Raw genomic sequence first — 17106 nt, 5'->3', positions numbered from 1 at the left:
TTCCAGCTTACAAAGCATGGTCAGATAACAGGTGGGACTGGGCGCTCCTCCAGTCAAGATTCTGTGAGCAGTGCCTTTGCTGGGGCCAAGGTTCCATTAACCACTCAGCCCACTAGTGATTAGCAAGCCACCAGACGGCAACCAGGACATGAAAGCTGCCGACAGACCCGAGTTCAAGACCTGTGAGTCTTCATTATAAGCAAGGTTCTTGCCAGAACTCTACTTGCTTGTCTTATCGTTTGCAAGTAACGAGACCCATTACAGCACTTTCCATATTAGCCGTTTTGCTGGAGCTGGATTGAAAAAAAATTGACAACACTTTTTTTGGTCAAAATGAAAATGTTTCATGTGACTACATTGATGTCAACACAATTCCACTGGACAGCAGCCAGGTTTCTTGCCAGGTCCCCCAGCCAGCTCCTTGGCAGCCCAGGCTCCAGGCTTTTTGGCAGCTTGCCTGGCAGGCTGATGGGGAGCTAAGAGTATGGAAGCCCTAAGAGCTCAAACTTCTAGGCTCACAGTTCCTGAGCAGCCTGGACTTTCAGGCTCCCTGGCTCCAGGGCAGCCTACCAGCTGGCTGCCCGAGAGCCAGGATTCCAGTAGAGCTGGGAAGAGACTCGTGATTGTATTTAACCTGGATTTCAAAATCTCAAAATCCTCCAGGAACCAGAATTACCATTTTCTGCCCAGCTCTGCTCTTGACACACCAACCTTCGTTGTCACAGAACTGCAGTACAAAAGCCTCATGGCATAGCATTGGAAAACGTTACCCACTATAGTTTCACACACACAACCTAGAATTGTACACAGTCTGCCATGCACACAGTTGAGGGCCACAGTTTCAAAAATGGCCATTTATTTTGGGTGACTCACCCTTCGAATGCTCAATTTGAAACACTTTGGACACGGTTTTCCAGAGGTGCTGAATGCCCACTGCTTCAGTTCAAGGGTCCCTGGTACCCACAAATCAAACTACATTCAATGGGAGCTGCAGGTGGTTAGCAGCAATAAAAATCAGACCCAAGATGTCTCAAGTTGGGCACCCAAGATAAGTGGCTACTTTTGAAACTGTAGTTGTAAAACCACTTGACATTTTCACACCATGGGCAAATACAGAGCAGGCCGAGGGACCTGCTCCAAAATGATTGATGGGCGCTCCAGGGCTGGGCCCCAGCCCACCCAGCGTGGCCCCAGCCTCCCCAGCCCCAGAGCGCTGGGTGGGCGGGTGACATGGTCCCAGCCCTGAAGCGCCCCCCCCAAGCGCCGGAGCACCAGATGGGCAGCACAACCCCAGACCCCGGTGCGCCGTGGGCCCAGGACCAAGCCCAGCACCAGCCCCACCCCAATCCGGGGCCATGGCACAGGCAGGGGAAGAGCCACAGAGTGGGAAGCAGGAGGAGGCTGCCTGGGGGTGGAGCGTAGGTGGAGCCACGCCTGGGTGTTTGGAGAGGCACAGCTTCCCCCAGCCTATGATACCCGTCACCCATGCTTATATCTTCCAAAGTTTAATGGCCTTGTTTCAAGAGGCAGGATGACTTCATGCTTTTTTTCTCTTCCTGTGGGCTTCCCATCCCTCTGTATGTAAATTGGGTTTCCACGGTTTTGATTCCACCATATTTAATTTACATAGTAGACAGGTAACATTCCATCTGTGACATTTCCCTCCTGTCTGGAAGAGACCTGTTTCTCCTTTGTTTGGATACAGACTGTGAAGCCTAATATCCATGAGTATGCATAATTCCTTATATAGTGTTAATGCATACCTTTTACTATGATATTAATCACCAGTATAAACTTTTAAATACAGTAACATTGTATATATAATCAGGTGATTCAATTGCTTGCCACTTGAGGTTCAGATCCCCTTCTTTATAGTCCAGATAAAGTTTCTCTTTCCTGCTGGAAGCTGTCACCTTTCCCACTTGTTAGCTTGATACCTTTGTTTACCTTCTATGTGAATTGACCTTCATTGTCACTGCCTGATGAGTGGGCTGGTGCCCTAGACAAATTCCTTTGTCTAGGGCAGGCCTGTTTACCAACTCCCCAAGACGCCTGCCTTAAACACATTTTAGTCGTCATTCCAATGTATATACACAGCTCTTAGTACAGACTGCATACATACATCCCACAGGAATATTAATGATAAGTGAGTTAATAGTTTTCCAAAAACACAGTGAATGACACCTTTTATATACGGATCATAACCCCTGTGAATTGGAGTACACTGAATTGGTCAGGCCAACTGAAACTCATTATCAGATACCAGTGAGCCTCTTGGCCTCTGGTACTGGGATGCTCTAGGGGTCATAATATCTCCAGGGCCGGCTCCAGGCACGAGTGTAGCAAGGACCTGCTGCCAAATTGCCGCTGTAGAATGAAGCATTTTGTTTGTTTGTTTGTTTGTTTGTTTTTTTGCTGCATGGGGCGGCAAAAACACTAGAGCCGGCCCTGAATATCTCCATCTTTTTTAGTTCTGATTGTTCAGTTCAAGTACTGCTACCTCTTCTGAATCTAAACCACATGCAGAATTGCTAAAGAATACATAATAAGACATACTCCAGTGAGGCAACGGACTGCTCAGATCTCTACCATTGCTACATGGGCAGAAGGATAAAACTAGTTCTTTGGTGTGGGCTCATGGTAGTTGTTTGGGCCTAGCTTTAACTTGAGATTAGTTTCAGTGAAGGACTTTTCATACAATCAGGATGTCTTTTGTATAAATCCTTCTTTCATTCTCATTGGTGGATGGCCCTGTTACATCTGCTGCATTTCCAGGGTTCCTAACATTTGTATTAATTACTACGTTCTCAAAAGATGCTATATACTCAAAATACTAGGTGGCTGCAACTATAACTTCACCTTAACAAAGCTTTTGTGTTTATATGGAGCACTAGTTTTTCATCTAGTTTAAATAAATCACTGATCTGAGCTGTATACAGAGTCTTGCAACCTAGTGAGTGAGACGTTGAAAGATCTATTCTGTGGGTCTGACTCTCATTAATGCTAAAACCCTATATCACTCTGGCACTGTAAAGGGTATTAAAATGGGCATAAATATCTGGAACCTTAGTGTTAATGAGAATCAGACACTAGCTTTGAAACTGATTGTAATATATAGCAGTCTCAAAACACTGGTGACTTTGCAGGAAAAAAATAGATATAATTATAAGTAAGGATAAGGTTTTGTCAGTTATTTTTAGTAAAAGTCACGGACAGGTTACGGGCAATAAACAAAAATTCAGGAAGCCCGTGACCTGTCCGGTAGTACACCTGACCTTTTACTAAAAATAACCGATAAAATGGGAAGGGGGAGGGGGTCCAGCACCCTGTGCTGCTGTGGCTCCAGGATCCCCCCATCACGACTCGGAGCTGCGGTGGTCACCCCGCCACCCGCTATGGCTTGGAGCTGCGGGGCCCAGCGGCTGGTAGATGCAGGAACACCCACAGAAACTGGGAGCTACGGGCAGCCCTGCCACCTGCAGCAGCTGAGACCTCTGGGGCCCCTGTTGGCTGCCAGCTCCAGAGTCCCGCAGCCCTTGGGGCTGAAGCAGAAAATGCCAGGGAGGTCTCTGGAAGTCACGGATTCTGTGACTTCCATGACATAATCGTAGCCTTAATTATAAAGTTATGTTATGTGTGTGGGCCTGGTCCTACACATTTTTAGTTGTATGAGTAATCCAACAGGATTCAATGTGATTTTACTTGTATGAGTAAAGTTTTGTTAGAAATGGCCCTATGTTTTGGATTGACAAATAATCATAATAAAACTTTATCTCCGAATGTGGAGTAGTATATCTTGGATTTTTTTATTTTGGAAAGAAAAGGTGAAACTCTGAAGACCACTGGGCAAAAAATCCTAGATCTCTATAGATCTAATTTTCTACAGACTTGTCTCAAATTGTACCACAAGGTGGCAGTTTGTTTTAGAAAGTCAAGACGGATGTCAGATGAGCCCAAATGCTGCAAATATTTTGAAAATGCTGACACCAAACAATAGTCCAACATTATTATTATTTTATTATTTTATTTATTATTATTATTACGGATTGGATCCATAGCACTGCAGGTGTTACTGGTATTTTACAGATACATTGTACTCTGTAGGAAAACCAGATCTCTACCCTGAAGAGCTACAGTGTAAATTAAACATCTAATAATATATGATCACAACAGACCAAGGTGAGAGGGAACAGACAGAGAAGACAACTGCAAGTAAGGTAAAATTGAACACAGGCCTTGAAACCCAATCTGACTGCCATTGAAGTCAATAGGAGTTTGTCACTGATTTCAAAAGGAACAGGAACCGAATGTTAGACATTTTTTTTTTTCAAATTAAGAAGATTATATTCAGCCTGATCCAAAGCCCATTGAAGTCAGTGGGAGTCTTTGTTATTTGTCTTTTTTTGACCAAGGGTGAAGGAAGGGGTAGAGAGCAGCAGAATAGAAATTAGCAGGGGTAAGTAAATTAACTGAAGGTACTGAGCTGTGGAGTGGGATTTCAAAGACAAAAGGGAGGCCACTTAGGGTACATATACACTCCAATTAAAAATGAAATGGGAAGCAAGGGGCACATGCACAGTTGTGTGGAGCACTGAAGGTAAAGACAAAGAGTTTGCACTTGATGCAGAAGCAGACAGGAGGCCATTAAAGAAACTCAAAGAAATGGGAGTGACATAATCAGAGCAGTGTGGGAGGTGTTTTAAACTGTAGCCTTCTAGATAGACTATTCTTAAAATGATCCTGTTGTACTGAACAAAGGATCTTCAATCACCACATTTAATGTAATAGATAGCTCTTGATTATGTAATCTATCTCCAAGTATGTTATTCCGATTCTTAGCTTTCTGAGATGATTTTGTTTGCCCACAGCTCCTTTCATTTTCAGCTATGATTGTTCATATGTGCAAAATCTGATGGAGTGGCATAGTCAAAGAGTAGATGGACAGTTGATAAGGTCTTTGTGAACTGCTTAGGGATTGCATACAAAGAGAAAATCAGATGAAATGTAAATACAGCAATGCGCTTTTTCCAGCTCTCATACTGGAGATGCACTTAAAATTTCATCATATTTATTATTTAGGCTCTCTGTACTTTTTGAGATACATTTAGATCTGTAAGCCAGTGTAAACCAGTATATAAGGGCAGCTAAGGTAGAAAAGTCTGCCAGCAGGAGATTTCAGAGAAGCGCAGTAGCTGCTCTCTGCTGAGGGACCCACCTCAGACCAATGCTGTCCAAAAGGTGGGTGGTAAGGAAGGATGGCCCAATGGCAATAGCCTTGGACTCAGGGGACTGAGACTCAATTCCATAGAATTCCTGGGTGCCTTTGGGCAAGTCACTTAGATTCTCTGTGCCTCATTTCCCCATCTATAAAATAGAGATGCTGAGGTGCTGTGAGGAAAAATACATTAAAGACTGTGAGATGCTCAGATACTACAGTAATGTGGGCCAGAAATTAAAGAGAAGATAAAATCAGCAAAATGGCATTATTGGCTTCCATATCTATTCTCTCTCAATTACTTCCATACCAAATCCACTCTGTTTGCAAGTAAAAAGGCTATTTTTGCAGACTGAAAACACTAAATTCTCTACTGGAACCTTAAAAGAATGCTGAGTTCTTTCTGGCTCTTGCATCATCACCAGTAAGAAAGATTCTTCAATCTTCTGATTGATGCATTTAAAAATACAACATTGCAATTATAAACAATTAAAATATTGCTAACGATTCACAAAACAGAATAAAATCCACTGTACTCTTCCATAGCTGCAATGATTCTGTAATGGTAACAGAACTAAAAACTTGGTTTTGTCAGTACAATAGATTATGAAGGGTGTAACAGGTGTTTGCTAAAGGTCCTACTGCCTGAGCACACCACCCAAACTGGTGTCCTTTTGTACAAAAAGAGCAGCAAGTTCAAATCTCCAAGAGCTGTATAGAGATGCCACCTGTACGAATTGGTCCTCCAGTGGCTAGAAGGGCTGGTAGGGTGGAAGCCAGTCAGTGCCTAGCAGACAAAATAAAAAGGGATGGCTGCCACTCCTACAGGCTAGCTCTGGATGTAGCTGAGAGAGGGGAGGAAGTATCTACCCTATTTTAAGCCAAGAAACTTGACTCCACTTTTTGGTGGACCAGTAGACTGTTTGTTATGGGATTTAAAGCCCAGGTGGCCATTTTGAATTAAGTATCAGTTTAGTACTTTAAAATTAAGGCAAGCCTGCTTTGTGAGATGTTCCCCTGGCTCAGGAGAGCCTGTGACATGGATGTAACTTAAGACACATACAGAGACGATACCTTGACAAACAAGGTGTCACTTCACATATACTTGTTTCTGGCCGTAAGCAAACTTCAGAGTGAAGTAGTTAAGTTGTTAGCTCTGTTGCAGAATAGGTCTGAATGGGGAAAAGTGGAAATGAATAATTTTCTTCAGTTCTCTTTTGTTCTCTATATTTGCCTAGTAGTGAGTTAGCCTCCACTTCTTTGTCACTGTTTAATTTTTCTCCTTCATTCTAATAAAGTAGTAAAAAAGTTGGGGCCCCAATCATTTTATCATTTATGCACATGCTTAACTTTTCTTTCTGTATCTGGCACCGGTGTCAGGATCAAATATAGTCACTAACTGTTGCCAAACTGAAGTGATATTCCTATTCAGCAAGTACTGCCTTTGAGTTTTCAGCTCTTGAAGAGTCTGCTTAAAAAACTGCATCTGCTTATTATGAAGCCACATGTATATTATAAAATTGAGAGTGCTGACACTGCTATCCCTGATCCATATTGTAATGGCAGTTTATTGCTTTGTTCTGTGCCGAGAATCTGCCTCCTAGCTCTGACAAATCATGAAGTGATTGGCAGTGGCCTAGCTAAAGCTTGTTTGGTTTTCATTTTATTTTTGGTGTGTTTCTATATAACTTCTGCTCCAGAGAATTAAGTCTTTTCTGCTGCTACATATTTATTTTAAGATGTCCAGAGGCTATTGGGTATGAGAACTGTTGAAATATTATGATTAATTTACAGATAAGTTGTCTTCTTTAAACCGGAGTTGAGACAGTGAATAGTTTGTTTCCCTTAGAGGTATATACAGAACAAGATCAAACATACTGCAGAGCAACCAGTTTTTCATTCTTTATTTTAATACCCACATCTCTTCCTTATGTTCCAAAGCAGAAAATGGTGGTGGTGGGGGGAGGGGTTGTTTGTTTTGTGCAATACAGCAGTTATAAACAATATACCCTAGAAATGAAGCTTCTAGGTTCAACTTGATTGAGAATGTTTGCTTCAATGGACATTACCATATGCTAGAGGATAACTTAGTTTTGGATTTATAAATGCAAGAACCAAAAAACTCCTGCCAGTATCATGAAGGCTCCATAAAAATCTTACCTATGGAATAGTTCTGTTAAGAGCAGTCCCTCACCTTTCTGCAGCTTTGCCACAGCATTTTGCATTATTTAAAATATCATGGGGTTCTTGCAATTGAACTTGTGATGTGACATTCCTGAGTTGGAGCTTCTTTTACAACTCTTTCATCGTGTTCTACTTACATGAGGCAAAGGACTCCATTTCGAGAGAAGCCATTAAAAGGTGATTCTTCATAAACAAGTGTCTTCTCATAGTAACAAGATGAACAGAATTCCTTGTTTTTTAAAGGACCCTGCAACAGGGAATGTCTCAGTCATCCCTTTTCCCAAGTGCAACCACCAGCTGCCTGGCTTCACTACACCAACCTTCACAACAGAAGTCTTAAACAGGAGTCTTAAAGTTTGACTGAGGAAGAGGAGTTCATAACCAGCTATTCCTAGGAACTTTAGTCTGGGCTGTGAAAATTACATTTATGAAAAATTGAACCGGTGTATGAGAGACTTTTCCTAATAAATATATATAAGAAACGGGGCTTTCCCAGAAATTTTTCACATGGTACACACAACTGAACCACTCTTACTTTAACTTACCATGGCGGCACTCAGGTTTGGCACAGCAACCCCTCTGTTGTCAGACCAAAATTCAGTGAGTAGCACTGTGATCCAGTGTGCCAGATTGCAGCACCACTCAATTTGGGGGCCTTCTCAAATGGGGGGAGAGGGGGACAGAGCAAACTGCTCTCCTGGGTAGGGTGACCAGATAGCAACCGTGAAAAAATGGGATGGGGTGGGGGGTAATAGGTGGCTATATAAGAAAAAGTCCCAAAAAATGAGACTGTCCCTTTAAAAATGGGACGTCTGGTCACCCTACTCCTGGGTGACCCTGCCCCCGTCAATGGTGCATAATGTGCATTATGCTAGGCATTTACAAACATGTAAACAAGATAGTCCCTGCCCTAGAGAACTCTGTCTAGAATAATGACAAGATGCAATAGGTGAAAGAAACCCCCAAAAGATGAGGACAGGATAGAAGATGAAGTAATAATAAATAGACATGTTATGCCTAAGGGCAGGTCTTCACTACAGGGGGGGGTCGATTTAAGATACGCAAATTCAGCTACGCGAATAGCCTAGCTGAATTCGACGTATCGGAGCCGACTTACCCCGCTGTGAGGACGGCAGCAAAATCGACCTCCGCGGCTCCACGTCGACGGCGCTTACTCCTACCTCTGCTGGTGGAGTAAGCGCGTCGATTCGGGGATCGATTGTCGCGTCCCGACGAGACGCGATCATTTGATCCCCAAGAGATCGATTTCTACCCGCCGATTCAGGTGGGTAGTATAGCCCTAGCCTAACAGAGAACAGTCCCACTGCCTGCCTAGGTTACACCTGTAGTTAAATGGATTCTTTTCACTGAGATTACTACCGTTCTACTTTCTGTGGATGTAATCATGCAAATGCTTACTCATGTGAGAAATACTATGAAGTAATGATGTGACAAATGCTGAGCTGAATAAGAGTTTGTAGTATTAGGCACTATACTGTTTCAGTAGGGTGTACTGCAGGCCAAATCCTGCTTGCATTGCTCATGGAAAAATTACAATTGCTAGAAATGGGAGTTTTGCATGAGGACTGGAGGCAAGGCTTACCTGTGAACTATTGCACTTGCATTGACTATCAGTTGATACTCTACACTACAATTAATCATTGAATTCAGTTGATTCTTCGATTCCCCAGAGAGGATTTCAGTGTCCAGGTCTGTCAATCTGGTGCCTTTCATGAGCACTTAAAGTTATGGCAAATTTCAGGAAAACAGAAAGGAACCTTTTCCATGTAAAGCTTAAATTCTTCATAAGTTAAGTCAGGGTTATTAAAAGAGATTCCTTTAAAAATGCCTTTTCTGATTTTTGGATGATTGAAATGTCAATGTATTTTACCATTTTAATGACACAAAGTTCTCTGTATGCTGGTTGTGCTTGTATTTCCTTTTTTGAATATTAAAAAGTACATATTTTAAGGACACATTTGCTCCAGCCTGTTTTGATTAGTTTCTAAATTTGTGGGGAGAAGTCAGCTTGATGTATTAAAAGCATTTTATTTCCATTTCATGTCAGTTGCCATAGTAACCAATCACAGCTTTTTCAGAAGCATAAGAAATTCTTTACATAAGGAACTACATGTAGGTTTTGTTGTTACTTTGTTTTAATTTTTTCTATATTCCATGGGCCAAATCTTCCAGGACCTTAACTCAGTTTTCATTCTAATTTTATCTCTGTCCACACTCCGGCTTATTCTCAAAGAAGTCAGCAGGAGTTTTGACTAAGTAATAAAATGAATAAAGATCACATGACTTGGCCTTTCCATTGCAATAATAATGCAGGAACTGGAAAAACACAACCCTGTGCAGTCTGAATTTTCTTTGCCTTTATTAGGGCTCAACCAGGCACAACAGAAATAGCTTTTTCAGTTTAGAACTGTTACCTAAACATTTTCCAAAACTTTTTTGACTACCTTTTTTTTTGTCTTGTTTTTATGTTATTTTTACTCTATAGTCCAGTGGCTGGGGCACCCATCTGGGATGATTTATGAAGAGAGGCTGAGGGATCTGGAATTATTTAGTCTGTAGAAGAGAAGAATGAGGGGGGATTTGATAGCTGCTTTCAACTACCTGAAAGGGGGTTCCAAAGAGGATGGATCTAGACTGTTCTCAGTGGTAGCAGATGACAGAACAAGGAGTAATGTTCTCAAGTTGCAGTGGGGGAGGTTTAGGTTGGATATTAGGAAAAACTTTTTCACTAGGAGGGTGGTAAAGCACTGGAATGGGTTACCTAGGGAGGCGGTGGAATCTCCTTCCTTAGATTTTTTTTAAGGTCAGGCTTGACAAAGCCCTAGCTGGGATGATTTAATTGGGGATTGGTCCTGCTTTGAACACGGGGTTGAACTAGATGACCTCCTGAGGTCCCTTCCAACCCTGATATTCTATGATTCTATGTGGAGACCCCCGTTCCTGTCCCCCTGCTCCAATCATTCTTTCATTATTTATTAGCTTCATCAGGAGACACCGAGGGAGGGCCCTTTCCCCCCATTAGAATATCCCATAGCTCAGTGGTTAGCGCACTCACCTGAGAGGTAGGAGACCCCTCTTCAAATCCTTTTCCCTCTCTGGCAGACAGGGGGAATTGAACCTGGGTCTCCCACATGTTAGGTAAGTGTTCTAACCACTGGGCTAAAAGTTATATCTGCACCACTTTCTCCCCCCAAGAGGCACCAGAGCTGCCTGACTCCAGGTGGGTAGTTCCCATTCAGGGATTGCTAAACAGAGATTGGGCTGCAAGGAGGCACATGACTTAGGTGCTTATCTCAGAAAGAGATGTGGTGTTTAGCCCGCTAGTTGTCATCTCCCATTGGCTAACTCAGACAGCTCCAGGCCTAGCTGGCTTTGTGGGTTGCATTCTTAGGCGCCTGTTTCTCCCTGTTCATTGTATAGGGGGCCTAGACACCTAACTCAGCTTTGTGGAATAGTGTTGTTCCTGTTATTTTCCAGGTGCCTAAAAGTTAGGTGCTGTGACTTTCAGCATGCAATGCCTAAGTCCCTTCATGGATCCCATCCTAAGCATCTAAATACTTTTGAGGATTTGGGCCATAGTGATTAGACTGGAAGTTGCACATGCTTTGAGCCTCAGAAGATAAAGACCGATTTTCTTAGCTCCAGCTGAGCAGAGAAGCACTTAGATGCCTTTCATCTAAAGCTTGATTCTCTGATATGACATTGGTGTCTGATCCTAACAGCCCAAGTCATTTGGTCTGGTTTTAAGTTCTCTGCTCCCCTTGTGTTCTTTTTCTGCTTGATAAGTTGTACCACCTTCCCTCTGAGGAGGGCTCATTCTCCTTCATGCCAGTGATGATCATGGCTGAGTGGAGCAGTCCAGCAGGGACATAAGCAAATTAGGCACACAGGATAGGTACATGAAATTAGCCTGGGGAAAAACCCAGATGGAAGGAGACCAGAGAAATGGGGAAACATGCTGATTCTGGATATGAGTGACCAACAAGAAGCTATTCATTTTTAAAAAAATCCTGGAATATAAAATAAATTTGCCCAAACTGAATTGTCTGAGGCAATTGGAGTACAGTTGTACTGTAAATGATTTACAGTAGTGTGGTCATGTTTGTGTTGCAAAGCTCTGTATTCTGATTGTCTGAGGAGTACTAATTTGCATAATAAATGTATGGTTATTTCTCAACAGCCATGCAGCATACTAGTAGTATACTGATTAGTAGCTAATCCGAATGCAGGGATCTGCACTAAAGCAAGGGACAGAAACTTGATGATGTGCTTTCAATTTCAAAAACGAATTAATGATAGTTTGCAATGAGCCAGAATAGCCTCTCTTTGGTAGAGCAGAAATGTAAGAGGAGAGTGCCATCTAGATTAAAACCCAGGCTGAAACATTTTGAATCAAATGGAGCAGTGCTGGAAGGTAGCCAGATAGAATTAGAGAAACCCAACAGGGCTGTAACAATGGCAGGACGAAAACATTTCAACATTCTTCCACAGTAGTGGGTGGCACACTGCCAAATATTCATGAAATGTGAAAACAACAATCTGATTGCTGAGCTGAGTTGATTATGGACAGACAGACTGGTACAAGTGTGAAAGTTCTGCTATTCAACTAGAAGGGAAAGACTGTGCACTGTAATGTCCCCAAAAGCAATGTAGTTCTACTACTGTAGAGATTCCTGCAATTCAGAGGAAAACCGAAGTGAGCCATGCTCAAGGTAGTTATTAGGGTGCAAAATACTAATCACTACAATATAAATTAAAATAATCTAAACTCATGTAATATTGCTTTAACTCTGCTTCCCATAGAAAAGTTTGGCCCCAACTGTTCTACCTCTCTCTCTGTACATATATATTAGGCATCTCAGTTTTCTTAATATGTGTGCACAACTCCCATTAACAAGAAGGGAACTTAATTGGGAGGAAGCAGAATAAATGTTATACTGTTCAAACAAGGGGCCAGATTCACTCTTGCTGAGGGAAAAGGGGCGTAAGAGTAAAACCTATGCCTAGTCTGTCCTTGACTTCTTTGCCAGCAAGAGGCCAGCTGTGCTGGTGACTTGGTGATGTGGACAATGGGACTGAGGCCAAGTCATGTCACATAGGTTCAAGCTCCTTGGCTGACTTCGGCATTCCCCTGGCCGATACAGGGGTAGGACACATGGGCCAACATTTCATGGTTGGAAAATATTCCTTTTTGAGAAGTTTCAGCATCTTAAGAATGTCTAATGTTCATTTATTTGAAGATTAAAGTGCAAGAGATGGAGAATGCTAACTTTTAGTAGCACATCTTTGATAGATGCCAATTAACAGCCTAATAGCTATAAAGATTGTACAGTGCAACAGTTTATTTTTCACAAGACATATTAAATGATGATGTGGAAAAAGCTGAAGTACTCAATGATTTTTTTGCCTCCATCTTCACAGACAAGGTCAGCTCCCACACTGCTGCACTGGGCAACACAGTATGGGGAGGAGGTGAGCAGCCCTCAGTGGTGAAAGAACAGGTTAAGGACTATTTAGAAAAGCTGGACATGCACAAGTCCATGGGGCCAAATCTAATGCACCCGAGGGTGCTGACGGAATTGTCTGATGTGATTGCAGAGCCATTGGCCATTATCTTTGAAAACTCGTGGCAATTGGGGAAGGCCCCGGACAATTGGAAAAAGGCAAATATAGTCCCTTTAAAAAAGGGAAGAAGGAGAATCTAGGGAACTACAGGCCAGTCATCCTCACCACAGTCCCTGGAAAAATCATGAAGCAGGTTCTCAAGGAAATCATATTGAAGCACTTGGACGAGAGGAAGATGTAGCCCGGTGGGCCAGCTTACCTGAGTTAATCCATCGAGGGAAGAGAGAGGGAGCAGAACCCCCTCCCCTCTGTTTTCTTGGGACTTGTTTAAGTAATTGTTGAACCAGTCAAGGGGTTAATTATTTAAGGAGGGACATCCCTATACATATATGTATGTGTGTGTAGTGTTAGTGTTTTTATGTAGATTTAGAATAAAGTTAGTAAATATAATGTACTTGAGCTTATTTAAGTAGGAGTTGAAAAAAGTGAAGTAGTCTGCTGAGAATTCTGTGGTCGACCAAAGACATAACATACAAATACAGAAGATCATGCATGTTGTTCGAATGCAACATCACCATAGCCAGGCTATTTTCAATCACCCTGACTGGTAGTATATAATCATACGTCTTATATGTCTAATACGTCATATGATCATACGTCTAAAGTAATGTACCAACTAATGCTTGTTGGTGAGTAATAACTCAAAATAAATAAATAAATAAAAAGCAACAGGACTGTCTGAGCACAGCTGTAAGTGTAAGTCCAACTTCCACCTAAGCAGGGTGTTAAAATCCTAGAAGACTAAATTAAATAATAATGTAAAAATGGTTGATTAAGAGATATTAAAGGAACCAGGGAAAACCCTTACCAGAAGGTACCAAAAGATTTGTTCCTCCACAAGTCATAAAGACCTTGTAACCATGCCTTTATTCCATATCATGTAATCCACCAAGCCAACAGTTTCTGTGCCTTTAACTTGTAATGTCAAAGAAATCCTCAGCCGCAAAAATAGTTGAGGCTTTGACCAGCAGCTATCATGTTGCTAAAAAGGAGAAGTGCTTTTTTTGTACTCTGTGCTTGGGAGAAAAAAGGGAAATAGAAGCTGTTTGCTTTGCCTAACTCGAAGTTTAGCAAAATAATTAAAATTAAAACCCCCTAAACATCTAATCATATATGGGAAGTCCTCCGGCGACAGTGCTAGAGGAGGAGTTGAGTAAGCCAGATACTTTCATCTTAGGAAATAAGCAATTGGATATTGTAGAGGCGGAGAGTGAAGAAGATTCCTTTTAAACAAAAAGGTTATGTCTAATATGTCTAATGTACATGTACAAGGTAAATAAAACCTTTAAAACCTAATGGAAGCAAGGTTATGCCTTTAGAACAAGTTCAAGCATTCAGTACTTGTTACTTGCATGTTTGTATTCTACATACTTTCTAAATTTAACTAATCAGTTGTGTATTATTATTCCATAAATAGGTATGAGGTTAGTTGCAACTCCAGACTTACCCAATACGAGAAAGAAAGCCAGCAACATATAATCTTTTTGCTTTATGCGGAAACATTATTTTAAGAAAGTGCTGAAGCTTCTTCAACATGTAGCAAACTTTGCTACCTGCAAGATAAATCGTGCTTATCATTATAGGTCCTAATTCATCAATGTAAAATATGGAATTAATCTAATTACAGTTTTGCCTTCATATTTCCTGAAAAATATTAGCGCCTACTTTAATTCTTTTTTTCCACCCACTTCTGTTTTAATCTAGGGTCTAAAGATTCAAGAAAAGCAGGTTCCTGGCTTAATAATCATACTTGTATTATAGGCAAACCAAGCTATATACCTAGAACAAATTAATAATTTCAACTCTGAGGATTCCTGGACCTGCTCTAAATAACAATGTTTAATCCATTGGTGGTATGTTGGAATTACTTGTTTAAACTTCTTCTGAACTTATTTATCTTTTGAATTTATTTTTATGTTTTGTGTCACATGACTAAACCATTTTTTTTCTCCTCACATGTTGTGGAAGTTTTTGTTGCAACAATAATTTTCTGCACAATTAGTAGTAAAATATTTTTTCTTTGTGGTACCCCACCATTTCAGTAGTAAAATTAGAATCTAACCACCATGGTGTTTGTCCTTCTATGGCACCTGGGGTGGTTCAATCTTTGCAAAAATCAGTCAAAGATATAGGTATGTTTGTCTCAATGAACAATTTATGTGGACCTAACTCATATATATATATTATTAGCTTTGATTTGGAATTTGTCAGGCAATGTGGCCAGTTTGGCAAACTCCAAATTACAATTCAAAAGTTTCTTAAGCAAACCACCATCCTATTAATGTAAGATTAATAGCTATATTATAGCTATAGTGCTTTATAATCTCATATATTTTGCTTGGTTCTCATAATATAGCTAATGTAACCTGGTATTAAAATAACCATCAGGGTTATCACCCCAACAAGGGGGGGGGTGCATATGTCCAGTGAAAAGTAATCTTGTTAACCATTTAGCTATTTGTTATTTGTGAATTTGCCCTTGTAAAATATGTTGGTGTTTTTGTTTAGGAATAGCAAAAGAAACTAAATTGCTAAATTAGTAAATGCTATATATCAAATCTCAGTCTGCTGTACCAGGGGAGAGATATGTCTTTGCAGGTACTCAGCAATAAGACAAGACCCTCAGAGAGGACCCAAATCCAGTTTACAGCACTATGCTGACAGCATTGTTCCTCCTCTGCAGCAGTCTTGAGGTCCTAGCAGTTTGTTCAAAGAGGCAAACTCACAAGCTCCAGCCTTTGAACCATGTGAAGAAAGCAAAGAAAAATAGATTTTGTAGTAAACCTCCAAATGATGAACTCTTAATGCTAAAGTAACTGGAGTCAATGGCAGCAGCCCGATATAAGAGACACTTTTTGTTGCTCTGATGCAAGGACACTCTTTGGTACATTGGTGCCTTCCTTGAAGCCATATGATCTCATCCTCAGTATACCAAACTTGGGGGAAATTAAAAATCAAAACAAACAGTATTAAGTTTATTGCCTGAATTAATGATATCAATGTATATATCTATGTATTGGAACATAATATGTATGAAAACTGAACATATTGTAAAAGGGTATAACAGGTAGAGGTGTAACCCTCAGCTAACAAATGTAACCATGTCACCTGTACTAACCTGGAAGAAAGGCCCATCCTCTCATCAATAACTCCAGGGTGGGAGGTGGCTACACTTATATCAAAGGTATAATGAAAACCATATGTCATATATCCATTTCTGCATACAGTATACATATATAGCATAATTATGAATTGAAAAAGCCCCACATTTAATCAAAAATATATATAGTTGCAAAATAGTGGTATTAAAATTGTTTTAAAATGAAACAGGAAGAGCCACTTGCTCTAATCCTTATTGAGGAATACCACTGGTCTCTACTGAGGGCAGCTCAGAAATGGGGTCTGTGACACTACACCCTAATTAAGACTCTTATTTAACTAAGATTACATTATGGTACCTCCTTAACTGGGCCAATTCAGATGGGGATGTATTTGGTCACTTGGCAGCTCCACTCAGTAGGTCACCTCAAAGATAATGTCTACAACTATCACAGCAATGTACCTCCTCTGCTGGTATACCTCCCAATGTGAAACATTTCACTGATGGCCTGGTGCTCTAACAAGGGATCAGTACATCAGTATAAAAGTAATGTTTGAAGTGAACACACCGCGGTGTGGCCAGAAGGAAGGTACCAATGGGATCCGTCGTCATCTTCATCATTGGTAACCTACCTGGTTAGCCAAGTATATATATAGGGTGACATATATCGGGAGTGGCCAGTATGGCAATGACCAAATATCGATATATTTTTATGGTCAATTGGAGTGTAAGGTCACATTAAATTTTGTTGCACCCCACAGGCATTTATACCCACATCTTGATTGGGCAGGTGGTGCTTCCATCAGTCATCTAATGTATGTAAGGCACAGGCTTTAAACATATAGTAAGGCCCTAAAATTTATGTGATCGGGTTCATTAGCAATCACCCTATCAAGGGGGGGCCTGTAGCCCAGTGGGCCAGCACACCTGTATTATATTAATTGCTTTGTTATTCTGTTTT

This window comes from Trachemys scripta, chromosome 2 (assembly GCF_013100865.1).
Source record: "Trachemys scripta elegans isolate TJP31775 chromosome 2, CAS_Tse_1.0, whole genome shotgun sequence".
NCBI classification, from domain to species: domain Eukaryota; kingdom Metazoa; phylum Chordata; order Testudines; family Emydidae; genus Trachemys; species Trachemys scripta.
Note: the sequence above shows the minus strand (reverse complement) of the source record.